Source organism: Artibeus jamaicensis, unplaced genomic scaffold (genome assembly GCF_021234435.1).
Source record: "Artibeus jamaicensis isolate MK-2021 breed Jamaican fruit bat unplaced genomic scaffold, CSHL_Jam_final contig_2170, whole genome shotgun sequence".
NCBI classification, from domain to species: Eukaryota; Metazoa; Chordata; class Mammalia; order Chiroptera; family Phyllostomidae; genus Artibeus; species Artibeus jamaicensis.
The window spans coordinates 1,410,464-1,416,555 of NW_026521445.1; positions in this window are offsets into that span (position 1 = coordinate 1,410,464).

The following is a 6,092-nucleotide window of genomic DNA, read 5'->3' on the forward strand; positions in this document are numbered from 1 at the left end:
ATATTACTAATAGGATGCTGAAATACCTGCCTACTAACTAATAGATGCAGCTCTTCATTTTGTGCAGGAAACACCCCATAGATGGTCTCATGACATTGTGAGCTCCCTAGATCTGACATTATGTCCAAACTCATTTGTTGCGAGGGTACAATGTGTGCCTCTCTTCATTAAGAATAAATCACTGATCTGTTCTTATGTATCTTATAGTAAAGTGATTCATTCTATAGACTCTGTCTTTCATCCTGATGTTCTCTCAGGGTTGTTCTTGGTGGACCAAGTGTCAAAATGGATAGCAGGAAATTCTGCAAAAACAAATTTCATTACTCCAGTAGTTTAGAATGTAATAGACTGTATGATCCATTCATGTTCTCTTTAAAGGTGACTAACATTTATGGCTGTGCTGTTTTTGCAGAACTCTTATTGGATCTTATTCTGTTTGGACTCGACAATTTAATCAGGGTGTTGTCTCTTTTTTGCTATGAGATGAATATGTATCTTGACCATTGTGTAAATGCTTGAAAATAGACCCTATATACCAGAATTTGAGTTTTGTCTTGCAATACCTTGTAAGGTTTTATGATATGTGAAAATATATAAGTGGAAATATGAAAGTTTAGAAATCAGTTAGCTAAGTGAATAATTGAGATTTCTGCTTTTTTTTGATGTCTGCCCTATTACAGATTTAAATATACATGTTCTATAGTTATATCTGGAAACAAAGACTATTTATTCAACTAGTTCTCTACCATTTGTTACTGTGCAATTGTATGTCTATATTCTTCTTTTGTAAAACAGCTTACGGGTTAAAAAAAGGGCTGCACAATCTGCACAATATTATTCATTCAGATTTAATCATATTTAGAACCAATTTAGACTAGGTTGGATATCAAGGAAATTCACTGACTTTTTATTATGCTGTAGCAACCCAACATAAAAAATATATCGGACTGAGAAGCATGAAAATAACCTTGCCACCAGCATGGGGAATCCTAGAAAGATTCCAGAAACCTGAGCTGATATCTTAGTAACTACAACAATGTTATCAAATGTAAACACTCCCAGCGTTCTTCTGCTCCGTGAGTCTGCAGAGTTTGGGATTTCTTACCCAAGGCTATATTCACCGGAGCCAGTTTAAGCAAGGGTGAAAAGTTCAAACAGTAATGGGCAATGCAGAACAGGACTTTGAAGTCTCCACATCTCATCCTCTTTTCTCTTTCCTTATTGTAATTGGTATTTTCTGACACAGTGGCTCATTTGGCCTCTTCATGCCTTGGTTTACAAAGCAAACTTGTAAGAAATTACTGCAGTATTTTTGAGTTATGTCCTAGTTAATTTCTGAGATTCCCTACTGGAGCCTAAGTACTAAAAAAGCCATATTAAATATGATGTGACTTTGTTATTATTGTCTGATTACACTTACTGATATGGGAAACTTTGAAAAACCTCTGTTTAACCTTTATTTGCCCAGGCCCCAGGTGCCCTAGGGAGAATGATGGGGCCGTCTGGGAGGGCGGGTGGCCAGATAGTCAGTAGGACTGGAACTAGCACCCTGCTGGGAAAGCAAATAGTCGGATAGTCAGTAGGACTGGAACTAGCACCCCCCCCATAGAACAATTATCACATTCTGCTTCTATATCCCACGTTTGTCACGTAGACAGGAAGACCCCTAAGCTATATATATAACCTCCCAAGAATCCTTTGTTCAGGCAGGGCTCAGAATTTGGATACTGACTCCTCTGGGCCCATGCACGTTAAGAAATAAACCTCGTACTCCAGAATCCCTCGGTGTCTGGTCGCTTCATTTTCCTGCAACATTACAAGAAACCTTTAGAAAAGGCAAAACCACAGAGAGAATGCCCCTTCCAGGTTGCCTGGGGCTGGGGGGGGGGCGTGGTGAGAGCAGGAATTAGTGCAAAAATGGAGCATCGACCTTTCTCAAGGGCCTGAAGTGTCCCAGCAGGAGTGTGGTGATATTTGCACTGCACAACTGCCTGTCAGTACCGAAAGCCATCGAACTCTATGCCAGCAATGGTACCTAAATTATAGCTCAGGCAAGGGGTAATTCTCCTGCGACTCCTGCTTCCCTCAAAGTAAAGGCAAAGTCTTTGTCGTGGGCCCGAAGGCCTGGATGATCTGGCCCCTTCCCTGCCTGTCTACCCTCACTTACCTTCTCCAGGTACATGGGCCTCCTCACTCATCTTTTCGTCATACCACCTACTTGCCACCTCAGGACCTTTGCACTGGCTGTTCCCTTTACCTGCAACGCTCTTCTCCCAGGTACAGGTGTGACTCTCACATCCTTCAGGTCTTTGTTCAGATGTTGCCTCCTCAGGGAAGCCTTCCCAGACCACCCTATTTAAATGACATCCATCCGATTCATTCTCCCTCACTCCCTATTTCCTCCCACCATTTTCTTCCTTTTTTATTTTCTTTTTATTGAACTTTACTGGTGGGGGGAGACACTGGTTAAAAAAAAACTATACAGGTTTCAGGGGCACTACTCTACCAACACATCATCCATACTCCACGTTGCATGTCCACCACCCCAGGTCAGGTCTCCACTTACCCTCCTCTACCTCCCCCTTCACCCCTTTCCCTGTCGATCACCTCACTGTTAACCGTTGCCCGTGCATTTTGCTCTCTCTTTTTTCTCAACCCCTCCAGCCTCCCCCTACCATCATTTTCTTTTGTTTCACAGCACTTATTGTCACCTGACCGGCTATACATTATCCTTATTTACTGTGTTCACTGTTTGTCCCTGTCTGCCCTCTCCCCACCCCCCCACCCCTGCCTTCAACTAGACTAAAGCTCCGAGAGGTCTGGGTCCCTGTTTTTTCACAGCCGTATCCCTGGCTTTAGCCCTGGGGCAGCGCCTCTATACACATTTGCTGAAGAAACGAGTGGCAGCATTGTGGGTGTGTGTCTGAGCCCCTGGCCACTGAAGGAGCAAGCTGGCTGGGGCATGAGCCGGGGCCGTGGTCCATCTCCTCCGTGCGAGGCCCCACAGGTGGGAAAGGGCAGTGGTGGCTGTGGGCGCAAGGGTGACTAAGACAGAGTTCTTGCTTTTGGACACGTCTGTCTCATCTCACGTGCAGTCTCCAGGAAAATCTGTTAAAGGGCCTGAGGGCTGAGAAGCAGAGAAGAAACACTTGAGACCCTGAGGGCCCGGCAGGAAGCCGGGATGTCTAGTACCTCCCCCTGACCACCAGGTCCAGTCCTGGAGACAGGGAATTCCGCCCCAGCCCAGCCTCCTTCTGCATGAACACCCAGCTCTAGCGCAGCGCCGGGCCCTGAGCTGGGTGGCTGGGAACCCAGGGGTGGTGAAGACGCTGCCCTTTTGGGGCTCCTGGTCCAGTGGGGAAGACTCACAAACTGGAGGTCTGTGGCTGCACACCTGGGTCAGTCTGAGAGGGCCAGAGTGGACTTCCCAGGGGAGAGAACTTCTGAGATCGGCAGGACTAGTAGGACCCACGGGGGACAGGGAGAAACGTGAAAGGGAGAAAAGGGAAAGGAAGGCACAGTCCTGGGCAGAAAAGAGGTTCAGGATGGCTGATCCTCCCCTAACCCAGTGGTTCCCCAGCAGGGTGATTTTGCCCTCCAGGGTTCACTTGGCAATGTCCGCAGACTGTTTTTTTTGTAGTTTTATACCTTGATTTCACAACCAGCAGTTAGTCTTCATTCACATTAACTGACTGTACACGTCAAAAAGTGGTAACAGGTACAACACATAAGCCACCAACGTATAGAGCTTCTCTGGTGAGTCTTCATCCTCATTACATTTTCTGGACAATCGCCCTTGGGTACCGTGTGGGGCCTTCCTACTCCTTAGGCCCAGATGGTTTTGTTGAACCTGGCATCTGTGTGGACGCTGAGGTTCCCATCTCCTTCATGTCCAATTTCCACATCTCTCTGAGCACCCGGCGAGCAGGCTCCTGCAAACCCTCTCCATGGATGTGCTTGTGAATGTGCACAGTGTATTCTCTGGTCACTACCTCGCCAGTGGCTGAACATCCCTTCTCTCCACCCCTCTCTGCGGGAGCCATCACGCTGGGCCCAAGTTGGAAAAGAGGTGGGAAGCAGAGGCCAGGGACACTGCCACAGAACCTATTGTGCCACTCACGGGACAGCCCCCGACGTCAAGAATTATCCAACCCAAAATGCCAATGGTGCCAAGGCTGAGAAATGCTAGTCTAGTCTGAAGAAGAATCAGACCAGACAAGGCCTTGACCTGCTAAGTAGTTTATACTTTATCCCAAAGGCAAAGGGATAAGGATTGGAAAGTTTGAAGCAGAAATGAAATGAGAGATGATCTGGTTGTGTCTGGAAGCTCAGGGCCGTCTCGGCGGGCTGAGTCTTAGAGTCTCTGAGCCGCCACCACCCAGCCACCCAGTAATCAACACAAATTCAAGGGAGGAGAACTTCCTCTTAGGAAGACGGGGAAGCCCCTGAGGCAAACTCTGAGTCTTCCTCCCAGCACTGATTCAAAATATATCTTGACCTGCCTCAGGGACAGGCTCAGGCTGGGGTTGTGACAAGATACAGACCAGGTGTATTAGGCATCATTGCACTGACCTCACCTTGTGTCCTCCCCAGGTGACATTATCTGCCCCTTCTCTCGACTACCTCAGCCCCTAGCACAGACTTTTGTCACCACCCTAGCCATGTAGAATTGTAACCTGTTTGACCTCAGTCTCCTCTCCCACTTCTCTGAAGGCAGGAACAAGACTGGAACCATCTTCGTGGTCTGTCTTGGCTCAACCCCTCCATTTATCACTGGAGACATGAAGCCCCCAAAAGGAAAGGACTTGCCCAAGGTCACACAGACAGTCGGGTTCATCCTCCCTGTCCCCAGTCCTCTCCCAGTGCTGGTGTTGACATCCCAGTGGAGGTGTCCACAGCATCTTGCTGTCACTCCATTGGTGGAGTGACACCAAAGGCCCAAAGGTGACTACCGAACTGTGTGGTGTGTGTGCTCTGCAGCTTCAGTTCAGTTGAGAAGGTGGTGCGTCCAAAGTCATCAGCACCTGGACTAACTCCCCCTTGGGACTAGTTTATGCTAAAAGCACACCCACCCCAGACCTGACAACCCTGGGTCAGCAATGTCCGGTAATTTCTACATGGGGTGGGTCCAAAACTGGGTGACTTTCTGCAAATATCTTACCTTGCTCTCACTGTTCCTGGGATTCCCATCTGTAAAATGGGTCTGCAGGCCTCCACAGGTGTGCCCTGACCCGCAGTGACTACCTACCTTCTGCAGAGCTAGAAACCTCCCAAAGAATCATTGCTTACACCACAGGACGCCACACATACTAAGTGTGAGCTTGAATGCCATGCCACTCTAAGAATGGTCTTGGAATCCGGAACTTTTGAGTCAAGAACCCAGGACATCTGGGTACAAGTCTGTGCCCCTTGGTGCCACTGTGTCCTCAGCTTAGCAAAGAGTGTAGTGGCCACAGGCACGAGCCTGTAGGGGACCCAACGTGCAGCAAGGCCCTGCTGCCAGCCCTGTCTGGCTTCCTAGGGACCCCCCTGCATGGGGCTCTGAGGAACGGGGCAGGACATGACTTGTGGAAGGCCCCCTGCATGGGGAACAACCCCACTTCTGCCTTTGTACCTGACCAGTGCCACTTCTGGGCCATGTCCTGCACCCCTGACTTCTGGACTTTTCAACATATTCCTTTTAATTAACCTGAGACCCTCACTGTGTACTTTGAAATATTGTAGTATGGTATGCATTGCTGTTGTAATTTTTCAAATTTCTCCTAAATCAGTAGAAATCCACACATAAGGGTAAATCTCAGGATAATACAAGCTATGGTCTCCTAGATGGGCATATAGCCACCCATGGTGTCAGCCGGTTAAGTCTTCGCTGACGTAGTGGAAAAAGGGCTACAGACACCTCGTGGGTTTTTCTCCCCTACGGCACTTCTGACCACTGGTGCCAGGTTATCTCACCCCAGAGGGGAGGCTGTGGCTGGGCAGAGTTAAAAGTGCTAAGGGCATGGAAACTCTATAGTCACCAGAGGTTATTCAAGGGTGTGGGTTCAGGTGTGCTGATTTGGAAATTTCCTTTGAGACTACCTCCTACTGCA